The 17,409-nt window shown below is 36.5% G+C and overlaps 1 protein-coding gene across 2 annotated transcripts in view; it reads left to right on the forward strand.

The window, feature by feature from the left end:
• Window positions 1–17,409, forward strand: part of DMD (dystrophin) — a 2,147,259-nt gene that overhangs the window by 452,331 nt on the left and 1,677,519 nt on the right. The gene's annotated exons all lie outside the window — the stretch shown is intronic.

The following is a 17,409-nucleotide window of genomic DNA, read 5'->3' on the forward strand; positions in this document are numbered from 1 at the left end:
GCCTGGGAAATTCCATGGACAGAGGAACCTGGTGGACTACAGTTGATGGGGTCACAAAGCTTCAGACATGACTGAGTGACTGACCACACATGCACATACACACTTAACAGACTACACTATATTGTAAACATAATTTTTATATGTACTGGGAAACCAAAACATTCATGTGACTCACTTTATGATGATATTCACTTTATTACAATGATCTGGAACCAATCCCACAAAATGTGCAAGCCATGCTTGTACACAGGTGGTTACATATGCATGTATGTATAGTTATGTGCATGAACACACACATGCATGCATACCCCTCAACATCCAAATTTGAGCAACAATATGCACAGGGCATAAAGATGCCTAATTCCGTGCTGGGAAAAAAAAAAAAAGCCTTTCCAGAATAAAGCTAATCAGTAGAAGGTAACTTCTTCCATCCCTATAATAGACTTTTACGAGTGTGTGAAACAATTTGGCTCTTTGGGGAGGCATCTGAAATTCCCCCTTTGCAAAAGATTGTTTTTGCTTTGCACTTGCATATCTAAATTCTGATTGAAAAGGAAGGGGAAGCTTTGCTCAATGAAAAGGATAATCTGTCCTGAAGTTTCAAATATCTCCATTTCTTTTGGATCACTGTTTTTCTCAAGTCCCCTAAAGGAAGCATCATTCCCCTCAAATGAATGAAAGAATAATGAGATTAACAAGAAGAATAAGAACAGATAAAAGAGTATATTTAATTCGCACCATAAACCATCTTAAAGAGTCCTGTTTATTTCAGAGTAAGTTCTCTGAGATTTCCATGTTTACTTAAAGTGTGTTTAAAATAATAACCACTAATATCAATATTTATTGAGTGTTTACAACACATTAGTCACTGTACTAATTATTTTAAATGCATCTTCCCATTGATTCCTCAGCTTGGTAGGATTTTTTTCCCCTAAAAAATCAATCTTAATAACTAGAAACTCCCTGTCTAGTTCACAGTGCTGGCTGTGAGATTCTGACCTGGATATAAATTAATAATAGTGCAAAATAAAGTGACCTAGAAATGAAGCTAATCTTATCAGCATTCGTTTTTAATTGAGAAAGTCTAATTACTCAGATAATTGTGGGGCTTGTTGCTTACTTTTAATTACTGTAAAAACAAAAAAAGAAAGGAGAGACATTGTTGCTGCTATGTATGCCTCATGCCCTACAAAACTGGATATACATTTTTATAACCCATTTAGCTTCAGTCACTTTATCAGTGAAGAAAATGCAATATAATGTGTTTCTGATTTCATACTACTTTTGTCTGACTTTTTATAGCCATAAAACATCAGCTCCACACACAGGCATATTTTTGGTTGGGTGAGTTTATTTGCTTTGTTTAGATAATTAAGCATTTCAGAAGATCAGTGGTGTAGCTTTGAGGTTTCACAAATAGGAAAGCTTGGGGAACAATCCCTCATTGTACTCGAAACAATTTATTCTGCATTAATCAGTGCACTACCTCAAAGAACTCCTCTGAAAGAATAAATCCAGATTAAATGAAAACGTGCTTGGAATTAGTGTTTTAGTGTAACTTGTGGTGGACCTAAACAGCTTGAAAGGAGAAGTTGTGTCTTAAGAATTTGTCTCCTCCCCTTGTCTCATGACTGGCCTGACAGAATCCTCAGTACATGTTGAGTCCATTATTAAATTATTTTAATAACTTATTTTAGCGAAATGGAGTAGAAAACTTTTTTTTGGTCACAATCCTGGAACTCTTGCCTACTAGCAGGCCATTTCTCCTTGTCTGTAATTTCAAACATCCTTAACCTTTACATGTCTCTTTCTGATGGCCACTTCATCTTAAATTGACCTCATTATGTTTCTCGCCATTTTATGTGTTTTCATATGTATCTTGGGTTCCAGGCTGAGCCAGATATCAGAATATCACATGGTACAAGTATAAGCTGAAGCCCAGAGAAGTCATTAGGGTGGAATTAAGCTATTAATAGAAATATAGGCCCAATATGAGATTTCAAAAAATACATTGTGGGAATGGACCAGATTTAAAAGTCAAGTTATACAGAAAATAAAGCATTGGAAACTAACAAACAGCACTCATGAGACATTAAAAAAAAAATAGAAATGAAAATGGGCTGCATCTATTAGCTGGACATCTCTCTCACTTAGGACAAAGTCCAAAGTTTCAGTCAATTCTAGTTTTGGTTTATCGGTGAGTGCTGTAGAAACACCCACAGAATCCTCCAGGGAAATGTGATTATCAAGCAAAGCTGATCTTGTAAAACTTATTGCACAACAGAAACCGGGTCTTTCATGAACTCATCATAGCCTCTCAAGAGAGGAAGAGCAGGGAAAGGTACTTAAAAAATTGTGCAGGCTGCACTGAATGGTTCTAAAGCTAGTCTGAACTGGAGTTGGTCATAATTGGTTAACTAGATGAGCTGCTGTGACACTGTTTGGGGTTGTCTTGGAACATTATGATTCTGAAGGAGTTACCATGAAACCATTTGAACTTGAACAATTAGGTTATATTTGAAGTGTGAGTTATGCACACCATCATGGGAAATTAGGCTTAGTCTCAGTACTGTTGACATAGAGGACTCAGCTGGATCTCAGTTCTTAGTTCATTGTGTATTAACACTTTAGGATACAGAGGTGGATTAGAGATTAGAGAGTGATAACTTAGTTCACATACAGTACAGTGAAAAATTCTCCTTCTCAGAAGATTGCTATTCACCTAAAACACCTACTACAGTAGCACTCTACACATAGGAGTTAAGAGCATGGGCTCTGAAGCCATACTGTCTTGATCTGTATCCTGGCTCTGCTAGTCAGCAGCTGTGTGCCCTTGAACAATTTACATAATCAGTTTGTGCCTCTGTTTCTTCATTTGCAAAATGGGGCCAGTAATGATAAATGAGCTAATGTATGTGAAATACTTAGTATGGTGCTCAGTAATGGCTGTTATCATTCATGCTATTACCAATTTTTAAAATGATGTTTATATTTATTTTAATTAAATGGCTATTTTCCCCCTTGTAAAAGCAGAGAGAAAAGATTAGAAAATGGAGATGTATAATTTATTTCCATTATTAATGACTTAATATTAAATTAGTAGTTGGGCCAATAGGCCATAAAAAGGAGATCTATCTTGTGGGTTGTAAGAAGTGCATATAGTAGAATATGCCATCAATTAATAATGTCATTAAAGAATGAAGCAAAACCTATTTGAATGACCTCAGGGAGGAATCAGAATCATTTTGCAGCAGTATCTATTTTGTGGACCAGCTGGTGATTTACCAGAGTAAATTATGAGTGGCAAACCAAAACCCTTAATTAGTTTGACTGTGACAGTCTACTCTTCTGTACCTGTCTTCAAGGTCTGTCTTCTTTTAGGTTGGTTTCAGGGTTTGTTCTCCAGCTAACCCCAGCATGGGTATGGTATAATCTGTAGGAATATCAGAGAATTGCTAATTTAGCTAGGGCTTACTAGGTTTTTGATAAATGCATTGGTATTCTCTTATCCATTAGACTTGGAATTGTTTCATTTAACTTCTAGGCTAATTTTAGGTCTTGAACTAATCCTTAAGAATAATGTACATGAGAGATGAAATGAAAGCCTCTCATTCTTAACAACCTGTGTGTGCATGCATGCTCAGTTGCTAAATCAGTTTAACTCTTTTGTGATCCCTAGGATTGTAGCCCACCAGGCTCCTCTGTCCATGGGATTATCCCAGCAAGAATACTGGAGTGGGTTGCCATTTCCTCCTCTAGGGGATTGAACCCACGTCTCCTGTGGCTCTTGCCTTGGCAGGTGGATTCTTTACCAATGCTACCTGGGAAGCTCTCTTGACAACCTAACTTGTGCTTTTAATATGAGTTTGTTGCTTAGATTATTTTCTTTCTCTGTAGTGCTAAAATAGTTGACCATTGAAATAGCAGATGTAACATAGAGACCCATAGAGATTAGAGGATCATCACAGAGAATCTTATTTGATTCCATTCAGCTAACTCTTATGTACCTTCTGGGGATCTGCCGTTTTGAAAATATTAGGAAGACAGAACCACAACCCTTGATAAGATGTTAATATGAACAAAGCTCTGTGAGAATGCAAGAGTAGGTGTTGGCTTAGGGTTGTGTGTGTGTTAGTGTATGAATATATGTGTGTGTCTGTGTGTTGGGGATTAGAATTGGGTAATTCTTCATAGGTGAGGTAACATTTATGGTTTCAGTAGCTAAAACCTTTAGAAATCTGCTTAGATTGGTGGGTTTGTAGTGGCTGTGTGTGTGTATATATATCTATATCTATATATCTATATATATATCTTTTTTTTTTTTTCCCCTCTGTGTCAGACCTTATGTGTGACAAACTCTCATTTACGTAATCTGTTTTAGTCTTTCTAAGGCTGGCCCAATCGCTAAATGGGAATGGCCCCATCTGCCTTTCCACATGGCTTCACAGTTACAGGAATATGAGTCCCTCCAAAGAATGCTTAGATAAAGGCCAAAGGATTCTGTGGTCTCTGAAAAGTGTTTCACTGGAGATAAATGTAATTCAGTTGAAAATACAGTGATTTTTAATCCAAAGGAGTATTGCATGAGCTAATATTTTGCTCTCCATGAGTTTATTTTGTATTCAGATCCAACCTCACCACGGGCGTGTGTGCCAGGAAAGGACCTGCCTCTGGGCCTTTGCTGGAGAAGGCAATGGCACCCCACTCCAGTACAGTACTCTTGCCTGGAAAATCCCATGGATGGAGGAGGCTGGTAGACTACAGTCCATGGGGTCACCAGGAGTCGGACACAACTGAGCAACTTTACTTTCACTTTTCCCATTCGTGCACTGGAGAAGGAAATGGAAACCCACTCCAGTATTCTTGCCTGGAGAATCCCAGGGATGGTGGAGCCTGGTGGGCTGCCATCTATGGGGTCGCACAGAGTCAGACACGACTGAAGTGACTTAGCAGCAGCAGCAGCAGCAGCAGGGCCTTTGCACTTGCTGATCCTTTAGTATGGAAATAACTTTTCTCCAGAGAGTCATTACTGGGATCAACTGCTCTTTTCATCCAACATTATTTTTAAATGTCATTTGTTTTGAAAGGTCTTCTCTGTGGATCCTCTATAAATAGAACTAACTCTTCCATCCCTTTCATTCTCTTTAGCCTGTTGTGTTTTTCTTCATAGCATTTCTATGGCCTGAATTTGTTTATTTATTTATTCTTATTTTCACCTTTAGTATTCAATTTTAAGCTTCATAAGGCAAGAATTTTGTTCATTTTCTATAGTATTGTATTTCCAGGGTCTAAAACAGTAGGAAATCAATTCTTAATGAATAGTAAAATAACAGATAAATGAATTTATATTAGAATTAGTATATTCTCTCAAGGGTTTCCCTGGTGGATCAGTGGTAAAGAATCCCCCTGCCAGTGAAGGAGAAGCGAGTTCAATCCCTGGGTTGGGAAGATCCCCTAAAGAAGGAAATGGCAACCAACTCCCATATTCTTGCGTGGGAAATCCCATGGACAGAGAAACTTGGTGGATTGCAGTCCATGGGGTCACTATAGAGTTAGACCTGTCTTAACTACTAAACAACAACAACAGCAAATAGTCTTGCAAATGTATATTTTGTGTTGTACACATTTAATTGCATGCAATTCATTATCTAATTGATATCTTTATATTGCTTTAGAAACTAGTTGCTTTGAATATATTTAGATTAGACAGACTAAAAATAATACATCAGTTGATCAGCAGAGAGAAAAAATTCCAAGAAGTAAAACTCCTTTTTATGCCTAAGATTTTATTATACTTTTGATATTAATTTATGAGTATAAGATTGTTGTCAATATAGTTTCCCATTCCATATAGTAGTAGTAGAAAGAGAGGTTTTAAATTCTACACTCACTGCTAAGTAACCCTGGAAAATTGCTGCTTGGACTTTTGCAGTAGTCTCTTATCTAGTTTCTCAGTCCCTGACATTTTTGTGCTTCAAACCATTGACCATATTCTACCATAATTAGTATTTGACAATGATAGATCTGAGCATGTCATTCTTCTGCTCATAAAACCCCATTTTCCTACTAAATAAAATCTAGCTTTCTATGCCTAGCCTTTACTGCTTTCCAAAATGTGTTCTGTACTCAGTGTTAAACTAACTTCCAGTTACAGCAAAGTTGGGAACACATGTCCCTGAGTCACAAAAGGTTTTATCCCATTTTGCTATACCACAAAATTCATTCCACTTGGTGCTAAGAGTTTATTGGTAATAACTATGTTTAACTGTTTTTTTTTTTCTTCAGTTTTTTAACTCTTCTAGACTTTAAAGATAATCTCTTCATGAAACTGGATTATATTTCAAATATAAAATGCCACATTTACCATAAGCCTCCTAATTTGTTTTCTAGTTTTGATTGAATAGTAATATATTCTCAATTTATTAGTAAAATTAGAGTATATCACTTGGCTGACATGCTGTAGTCCCATAGACCTTGAGGTGACCCAAACAGTTTAACTGTTCATCTGCCCTTTCTCTCCCAAAGGATATACTTTATACTGGATGACTGAATGATACAGCCAGATTTTAATAATTTTATTTAACTCAATAGACACAAAGTGTGATTGCATGATATTTTATAAGCTAGGATAGCACAGCTGCTATACCACATAAACACATATGGGGATGTATCAGTGACTTAAAACAATAATTTATTTGTAGTTTAGGTATAAATCCAATGCAGGTGTTCCTTGTTGGTAACTAATAATTTTCCAGGAGTCATCAAGGGCCATCTTCCTTTATTGTGGGTCTGCTTTCTCTAAAGACCAAGTCATGATTTTCTTCTGCATTGAGCCACTGAATAGAGGAAGAGAAGATAGAAAAGCCACAGTAGCTTCTGAAAAGACTTGCTATAGAAATGTTGAATGTCAGTTCTCTGCACTTTCCACTGGACAAAACATGCATATGGCCACACTGAACTGCCAGGAAAATGTACTGCCTGGTTGAGCAGTTGGTTTTCAGCAAAAACCCCACACTCTGAAAGGTGGAGAGTGAGTTTGATTGTCTGACTTTCTGTTTCTGTCACAGTTTACAGATTCAAAGGGAAAACTATGTAGTGGGCTTACAAATAGGAAGATAAAGCTTAATTTCCAAAATATATGAGGAAAATGTGCATTAATGTCAATTCTACATTAAGAAATCTTTAGTCATAATGGGGTTTTAATTCCAGAAATGAATAAAGGTCAGCAAATTTCATGCAACCTTAAGAACTTCTTCTGTTGATTTTTATTCATTTTAAAAATATTGTGATAACCATGCTGGTTACTTTCATTACATGTGAATGGGAAATTAAATGCTAGTAGCAATGTTTTGCTGACAAGTGTTCAAAATATACTTGCCTTGGTGACAAGATTAGCACAAAACTTTTTGCAGCCCAAGAATGATCAAAGATCAGATCAAAAATATGTAGTGGTATAAATCAACTGTGTTTTTAATTGTCATGATACTGACACTTGACCCAAGACACCTCCAAGGATGACTAGCTCTATTTCCAAACTTCTAAAGGCAGTACCTGCAGAAAATCTAATCAGTATTCTTGCTATTGAACAAGATTTCTGAATGGCTGCCATAGTAGGAAGCATTTGAAAGGTAGATTATTCATTTTTAAATCTTATTTTTCTTTAAAATGCTATAAATACAATTAATATAGTGTCATTAAAAATGTTCTATTAGTATGTTTTGACTTTCCTCTTAGTTCTATTTTGGCAACATCACCATTAATTTGATTTTTTTTTTTTTGCTATTTTTACTTTTATTATTATTAATATTTTAAAATTGAAGTATAGTTGATTCACAGTATTATGTTAGCTTCTGGTATACAACATAGTGATTCATTATTTTTATACATTATCTGTGCTATATAGTATATCCTTGTCACTTATTTATTCTGTACCGAGTGCAGTAGTTTGTATCTCTTAATCCCCTACTGCTTTCTTTCTCCTCCCATTCCCTCTCTTAACTGGTAACCACTAGTTTGTTCAGTCTATCTGGGAGTCTGTTTCTCTTTCATTATGTTAATTTATTCGTTTTATTTATTTATTTATTTGATTCCTCATACAGGTGATAACACAGAGAATTTTTCTGTATAACTTATTTCACTAAGCGTAATACCCTCTGCTGCTGCTGCTAAGTCGCTTCAGTCGTGTCCGACTATCTGCGACCCCATAGTCGGCAGCCCATCAGGCTCCGCCGTCCCTGGGATTCTCTAGGCAAGAAAACTGGAGTGGATTGCCATTTCCTTCTCCAATGCATGAAAGTGAAAAGTGAAAGTGAAGTTGCTCAGTCGTGTCCGACTCTTAGCAACCCCATGGACTACAGCCTACCAGGCTCCTCCATCCATGGGATTTTCCAGGCAAGAGTACTGAAGTGGGGTGCCATTGCCTTCTCCACATAATACCCTCTAGGTACATTCATATTGTTACAATTGGCAAAAATTCATTTTTAATGACTGAGTAATATTCTATTGTATATACATACCACATCTTCTTTATCCATTCATCTGTTGATGGACATGAGTTGCTACTTTATCTTGGATATTGTAGCTAATGCTGCTATGAACATTGGGGCGTGTGTGTCTCTTTTATAATTAGTGTTTGTGTTTTGTTTGGATATGTACCCGAGAGTGGAATTGTTCAGTCATGTGGTAGTTCTAGTCTTAGTCTTTTGAGGAACCTCCATGGTGTTTTCCAAGTGACTGCACCAGATTATGTCCCCATCAATGGTATACTAGGGTTTTCTTTTTTATCACATCCTCTCCACCATTTGTTTTTTGTAGACTTTTTGATGGTAGCCATTTTGACAGGCATGAGATGATATCTCATTGTGGTTTTGATTTGCATTTCTCTCATAATTACTGCTATTGAACATCTTTTCCTTTGCCTGTTGCCAATCTGTATATCTTCTTTGGAAAAGCACGTCTATTTAAGTCTTCTTCCCAGCTTTTTATTGGGTTGTTTGATGTTTTTTGATATTGAGTTGTATGAGCTATTTATATATTTTGGATCATTTCAGTTCAGTCGCTCTATTGTGATCAACTCTTTGTCACCCCATGAACCGCAGCACGCCAGGTCTCCCTGTCCATCCCCAACTACCGGGGTTTACCAAAACTCGTGTACATCGAGTCGGTGATGCTATCCAGCCATCTCATCCTGTCATCCCCTTCTCCTCCTACCCTCAATCTTTCCCAGCATCAGGGTCTTTTCAAATGAGTCAGCTCTTCGCATCAGGTGGCCAAAGTATTAGAATTTCAGCTTCAACATCAGTCCTTCCAATGAACACCCAGGACTAATCTCCTTTAGGATGGACTGGTTGGATCTCCTTGCAGTCCAAGGGACTCTCCAGAGTCTTCTCCAAAAACACAGTTTAAAAGCATCAATTCTTCGGTGCTCAGCTTTCATTATAGTCCAACTCGCACATCCATACATGACCACCGGAAAAACCATAGCCTGGACTAGATGGACCTTTGTTGACAAAATAATGTGTCTGCTTTTTAATATGCTGTCTAGGTTGGTCATAACGTTCCTTCCAAGGAGTAAGCATCTTTAAATTTCATGGCTTCAGTCACCATCTGCAGTGGTTTTGGAGCCCCCAGAAATAAAGTCAACCACTGTTTCCACTGTTTCATCATCTATTTCCCATTAAGTGATGGGACCAGATGCCATGATCTTCATTTTCTGAACGTTGAGCTTTAAGCCAACTTTTTCACTCTCCTCTTTCACTTTCATCAAGAGGCTTTTTAGTTCTTCCTCACTTTTTGCCATAAATATGAACAGTATATGGTTAAGAGAAAATGTTATAATCTCATTTTTTTAACGTGTAGCTATTCAGTTTTCCCCGCTTCACTTATTGAAGAGACTATCTTTTCTCCATTGTATATTCTTGCTTCCTTTGTCATAGATAATTGACCATATGTAGGTGGGTTTATTTCTGGGCTCTCTCAGTGCAGTTCAGTCGCTCAGTCATGTCCAACTCTTTGTGACCCCATGCACTGCAGCACACCAGGTTTCCCTGTCCTTCACCATCTTAAGGAGCTTGCTGAAACTCATGACCATTTAGTCGGTGATGCCATCCAACCATCTCATCCTCTGTCATCCCCTTCTCCTCCTGCCTTCGATCTTTCCCAGCATCAGGGTCTTTTCTAGTGAGTCAGGTCTTCGCATCAGGTGGCCAAAGTATTGGAGCTTCAGCTTCAGCATCAGTCCTTCCAATGAATATTCAGGGTTGATTTCCTTTAGGATTGACTGATTTGATCTCTTTGCAGTCCAAGGGACTCTCAAGAGTCTTCCCCAATACCATGGTTCAAAAGCATCAGTTCTTCAGCACTCAGCTTTCTTTATGGTCCAACTCTCACATCCATACATGACTACTCGAAAAACCGTAGGTTTGACTATATAGACCTTTGTTGGCAAGGTAATGTCTCTGATTTTTTAATATGCTGTCTAGGTTTGTCATAGCTTTCCTTCCAAGGAGCAAGCATCTTTTAATTTCATGGCTACAGTCACCATCCACAGCGAGCTGGGAGCCCAATAAAATAAAGTCTGTCACTGTTTTCATTGTTTCCCCATCTGGGCTCTCTATTCCATTACTTTAATCTATGTATATGTTTTTATGCCAGGTAAATGCTGATTTGATTACTATAGCTTTGTATTATAGCCTAATGTCTGGGAGGGCAGTTCTTTTTGCTTTGTTCTTTTTTCTTAAGATTGCTTTAGCAAATCATGTTCTTTTGTGGTTTCATATAATTTTAAGATTATTTTTGTATTTTTTTATGAAAAATACCATAGGTATTTTGATAGGTAATGCATTAGATCTGTAGATTGCTTTGGGTAACATGCACAGATGTAATATTTTAGGAGCTGTTGGTTTATTTTTAGAAATGTAATAAAATTATTCTTTATATATTTCTTAGATAACTCAGATATCGGTGTGTCTCTGTCTTTTGTCAATATTTAAGGATATATAAAAGTAATTCATTCTTTAGCATGACATTTTTCAACCATTACAAAACATACTCAAAAAGATAGACACATAGTTTTGTGGGTTTGTCCATGAGCATTATATATATATATACACACACACATATATAAAAATATATAATTATATATGTAAGTATATAATATGTCATCATATATTTATATATGTATGTGTATGTTATATGTGTCAGTGTCTGAATTAAATATTTTTAAGTGACATTTCTTCCTGTAATAATAATAATAATAAAAACTGATATTTGCAAAATACCCTAAAAAGACCTTACTGTAATCCTCACAGAAATCCCATTGATGAAATAGCATTAGCTTCATATTTCAGATGAGAAAACTTGGGCTCCAAGCAATTAAATACCTTGTTCCTGATTAAATACCATGTGGAATCAAACCCAGCTTCTGCAGTCTTTTCTTGGTGTACTACATCAGGCTGGCTCTAAAAAAAATAGAACATAAGAAAGACTCTGACACTCTGAATTGAATATGAACATCAAAATTAGGAATATCAGCCTAGAAAAAAGAAATATATTTAATGACATGTAATACAATTTAGAGTCTGAAAATGCTATGGTTTGTGATCAACCAAAGTTCAGAATATGGTCCTCCATAACATGGAGAATCATCCTGTGTTTGTCTATGTGAATGTGAATAATTAAATTCTTAAAATTAGGTAGACTTAAGAAAATATAACATAAATGAGATAGTGTGGAAAATGTTTTGCCAACTGGCTGCAAGTTGAATATTTTACTACTTTGATACTTTTTTACACCTCTTTTCTAAATTGTTCATTGGGGTTTCCTTTAAATGGCTATGTTATTTTCGGAAGAGAATTCTGAGCATGCACATACATGCAAATGAGCCAAGAAACTTCTAAATGCCTTTAACTTCCATTAATATGACATTACTAATTCATGATGAAGATATTTTATTTTAATGTTAGTGCTGTTGCTTTTGGTTGGGAGCCAGGTGAATTTAATCCTATTACTATGCCTATAATGGAGAGTAGTTTTGTTTAATGATATGTATTAGTGTGGCAGTGGGCAGCTTGAATGGAGACAGAGAAATGGCTGTTGGCAAACAGTAAAGACAGAATTCATACTTTTATGTGCTTTCTTAACTAGCATTCCAAATAATCTTCAGGAAAAAATATTTAAAGAATGCATGTAAAAATTCTGCAATCTTCATAGGTGACACAGTCTTATTTATAGAAAATCCTAAAGATTTAACCAAAAAAAAATTATTAAAATAACAAATTCAGCAAATTTGCAGGATATAAAGTCAATATGTAAAAATAAATTTTATGTACCCTCACAATGAATAACAGAGGAAGGAAATTAAGAGAAAATTCTATTCAAGTATCATTAAAAAGAATAAAATACTTAGGAATTAACAAAACAAGTGAAATATTTGTATGCTGAAAACTATAAAGCACTCCTGAAATTCAAAGAAGATGTCAATAAATTGGAAGGCATCCTGTATTCATGAATTGGAAGAGTTAATATTGTTAAGATGTGAGTACTATTCCAGGTTATCTACAGATTCAGAGCAATCTGTATGAAAATACAAATGGCAATTTTTGAGAAAAGTGTAAAAAAAAAAAATCCTAAAATTCCTATGAATTCTCATGGGACTCAGAATAGCCCAAATAATTGTGAAAAGGAAGAACAAATTTGGAGGAAATCACAGTTCTCTGATTTCAAAATTTCTGACAAATCTGTAGTAGTCAAACAGTGTGATATGGACATAAAGACAGACATACACTGGGTTTAGCAATGAAATTTCTGAATAGGAAAAATTCTTTGTATATCTTACATCAAATAAGGGATTTATATCTAGATATCACCTCTTACCTTTAGGGTAGCTATTTCTTGAAAGCAATGAAATAAAAAAGATGTAAGTGTTGGTGAGGATATGCAAAATATTGAAATACTCACGCATTGCTGGTGGGAATGTAAAATGATGTAGCCTCTGCGGAAAAACCATGGCAGTTCACCAAAATATTAAACATAGAGTTACTATCTGATCCAGCAATTCCATTTGGTATATATCCAAAAGAACTGAAAAAAGGAACTCAACGAATATTAGCACACTCATGTTCATTCCAGCATTATTCACAGTAGCAAAAGGTAGAAGCAACTCAAAAAGTCTTCTGTAGATGAATGGATAAAGAAAATACAGTGGATACATACCATGGAATGCTATTTAGACTTAAAAAGGAGTGAAATTCTAACACATGGACAAACCTTGAAGACAATGTGCTAAGTGAAATATGCCCGACACAAAAGGACAAATATTGTTTGATTCCACTTATATGAGTTACTTAGAGCACTTGAGAGCTTCTCAGGTGGTTCTAGTCATAAAGAATCCACCTGCCAATGCAGGAGATGCAAGAGACGCGAGTTCAGTCCCTGGGTTGGGAAGATCCATTGGTGGAGGAAATGGCTACACACTCTAGTATTCTTGCCTGGGGAATCCCATGGACAGAGGAACCTGGCAGGCTACAGTCCATGGGGCCACAAGGAGTTGGACACGATTAAGCACGTGCCCACAGAGTAGTTGAATGCAGAGACAGAGGGTAGAACAGTGGTTTCCAAGGGCCAGAGGAACAGGGAAGGAAGAGCTGTTGTTTTGTGGGTACAGAGTGTCAATTTGGGAAGAATAAAATTTCTGGACATTGATGGAGATGTGGTTGCATGACAATATGAGTGTTTTTGATATCAGTAAATTATACACTTGAAATTGATTAAAGTTTGTCAATTCTATGTTGTATCTGTTTTGCCACAATAAACCCCCTGGGAGCTTCTGAGTAAAGCCTTAGAAAATGTTTGGAGTTATAAATGTGGAGACAGCAGTTTCATAATGTGAATGTAAACTAATGTAGTTGTTTTCATTTGTCAATTGTGTATTTATTGTCATTGTGTATATATTTCCAAAATTACCCTGTAATACATATATGGGCTTCCCTGGTGGCTCAGATGGTAAAGAATCTGCCTGAAATGAGGGAGGCTTGGGTTGGGTCCCTGGGTTGGGAAGATCCCCTGGAGGAGAGCATGGCAATCCACTCCAGAATCCTTGCCTGGAGAATCCCCATGGACAAGTGAGCCTGGCAGCTATGGTCCTTGGGGTCACAAAGAGTCGGACACGACTGAGCGACTAATACACATACACATATGTGTAGGATTTTTAGCTGTTTGGATTTTAAAATGTGCTTACCGTACCCCCCACATTATATATCTTTTTTAATGCTTACTATACAATGTACTAGTAACAAAGTGGATAAACATTTTAAAATAATAGTTTATGATTTGGATAACTTTTAATTCCTTAATGTACAGGTGTTGTATGCAAACAATATTGAGTATTGTTTGCAGTCTTTTGAACTTTGGGTCATTTTTAAAAAAAATTCAGCAATAACTGTTATTTTCCTTATGCTACATAATACTCCTTGTATTTTGCCTTGCTTTAGTTAAAGTGAAAGTGTGGGAGGGTGTTGGAGAGGATTTCCAAATGTAAGAGTGAAAATGTGTATCTACCTAGATTGTTCTTACAAGAAAGGGTTAGCCTACTTTTAGAAAGACTTAATAGAGACGTGCTTTTTGTTATCAGTGTTGCTTGTTTTCTATGTTGTTAATTAGAATTTGAGCTAAAAATGGATTCTGAGAGATATCAAGGCAGTCACTTGAAATACAGATTTGACAATAAGGCAGTTGGTAGGTAATTACTGTACTTTGAACTGGAGTCATTATTGTGATTGTGAAACTTTTTTACTTTGTAGGTTGTTCATCACCTTTCTCCCTTAGTGCTTTTTAGAGAATGATCAGTTATTACTGTACTGACAAGTATTAGTCTAGTAGTAATTTATTATAGGCTGACAAGTGCCAGAATTCATCCTCACATATGTATCCACTGAAGCAGACAAACATTATTTTCATCTCTGCAACTCTCTGCAGTTTATTGTGATATATTATTTTGGCCTGCAAGGTCACAGGCAAATTATATTTAATCACTGCTTCAAATTAAAACATAATTGTAGATATTTTTGCATTTCTTTAAATCAGTGTCATAATCCTATAGATTTTATATTCAAGATATTAACATCATATATAATAAGCTAAATATTAAAATGTAGGTGCCAAAATATAAAAACTATCATTGCCTTGTTTTTATTAATTAAAAATAAACAATTTTTGAATGAAGAAGATTAATTTGCATGGCCATTATATAAATGTTCCTATTAATAAAAGGGAAATACTGTCGAGATCATTTCTGGTTCAAGACAATTATGCTACATTTTAATTGAAAAATGAAAGCTGTTCATTGTATACAGAGGTAACTTTCCTGACTTACCATAAATGACCCCATTAATGCAAGAGAAATAAGGTCAAGAGAGACATTTTTACTGAAGTCAATTGTGTTACATTTTAATTGAAAAATAAAAGCTGCTTTTATTCAAAGGGAGCATCCCTGACATTCCATCATGTTCCATAGTCTTCTAATACTGCAGTAGCTGCCTAACCCATCTCTGAGTTCCCCACATTATATAAAGGGATCTTTTTACCACAATGAGTGAGTCATTTCTTCCCTTCTTACCACCTTCTGAAGACTCTTCATTTTACTTAGGAAAAAGTCCAAACATTGAATACATCACTGTGTGCTCTGGTCCCTGCCTACTTTTTGACTTCCCTCATACCAGGGGCCCATCTTGACTGCACTCCAGTGTAACTTGTTCCTGTCTAAGTCCTCTTCACTTCTGATTGTTTTTTGCTGGAACATTCTTCTCTTCTTCCTGCCATTTAGTCTCAGCTGGAAGGGCTCACCTTCAGATAAACCCTACCCAGTTTCCTCTCATGAAAGCAGCTTTCCTGTCCACTCCTCTCAATCATTTTCTGTCCCATTCACCGTTCTTGTTTTCTTCACAGTCTTCAGTATTTTCTGGAATTATCCTGTTTGCTTGTCTAACTTTTGTTGTTGTTTGCTTCTCTCAGTGAAACTTCACAAGGAACTTTGTCCATTGGGCTCACTAGTGTATATCCAGTAACTAGGGCAGTGCCTGGCACATGATCAGCTATAAATATTTGTGGAACTGATAAACCAGTGAATAGTAATTGTGGAGATGCATAGCGTTTCATTTGTCAGTACATGGCGATAGGTTGATGGTGAGAGTCTCATTTCTCCTGCCTAATTCAACCAATGACACACTCTTACAGGACAAGTAATCAGATTGTGCATGTGAGCAGCTAGTATAACACAGTACAAACTTTTGATGTGATGTCTGGAAAGATCCCCGAGATACATTTCATATGGCCCACATTTCATTACAAATCTGGATTGTTACTTTTCTCAGTAGATTGGGCCGCCCTGGGGCTACATTCTGCAGGGATGTCATCCAGTTTGTAGCCATCCTCACGATTCACACAATTTATGTGACTCCACCTCCAGACCTTGTCGCTCCACTCATATAGGGAATCTGAGTTTGTGAGCCCATACTGAAGTCTATCTATGCTTCACTCTGCTGGCTGAACCAGCTACATTTAAAACTCTCCTTGTGTGTAAAAGACCATGGGCATTTTTCTGAGAAGTGAATCTATCAGTTTCTCAATGGAATCTGTGACAATAGAAAAGATGAAAAGGCCTCAGAAAAGATGATTGTAGAATTTATTTCTATTCTAGAAGTCTACAATTCTGAAACTTCTGAGAGTCTCTCTTTTCTTCCAACTTCTATGGAGAGTGGAATGGATAGATTCCTGGATGAGCAAAAAAATGATATACCAGAGTTTTAGCCCAGAGTCTAGCATGCAGCAGCTGTGGAGAATTCAAGAAATCTTAAAAGAGACCGAGTAGATTTATGGCAGGAGAGGGGACTGAACAGGCCTGCAAGAAAAAAAGAAGGCAACATTGTGAAAGTCACAGGGAGAAATGAGACTTGTAAATAACCCTAATATAAATTGATGCCATAAGTGTAGTCCAAAGAAGAGTTCAAAGAAAAAGGCATTGCAGTCAGTTGGGTGACAGAAATTATGCCTAAAGAGCATGACATTTGTACTACATTTTAGAGAAGAGCTTTGATGGGCAGAAATAGAGGAGAATGGCATTCCAGGTTAAGAAGCAGAACAAAGCACCAGTTAGGGAAGAAACGAAAGCAAGATATAATCAAAGTATAGCCAGTCATCCAATTTGGGAAGTGTGCCTTTATGTATGAAGTATCGTGCTACTAACTGAAAATATTTAGATCAAAAGATATGCATTTAAAATAGAATGCGTGTGTGTGTACGCATCGCTCAGTAGTGTCCGATTCTTTGCGACCCCATGGCTCCTCTGTCCTTGGAATTTTCTAGGCAAGAATACTGTAGCATATTGCTATTTCCTACTCCAGAGTTTCTTCCCAG

Source organism: Giraffa tippelskirchi, chromosome X (assembly GCF_054371585.1).
Source record: "Giraffa tippelskirchi isolate mGirTip1 chromosome X, T2T-mGirTip1v1.2.pri, whole genome shotgun sequence".
In the NCBI taxonomy this organism is placed as follows: domain Eukaryota; kingdom Metazoa; phylum Chordata; class Mammalia; order Artiodactyla; family Giraffidae; genus Giraffa; species Giraffa tippelskirchi.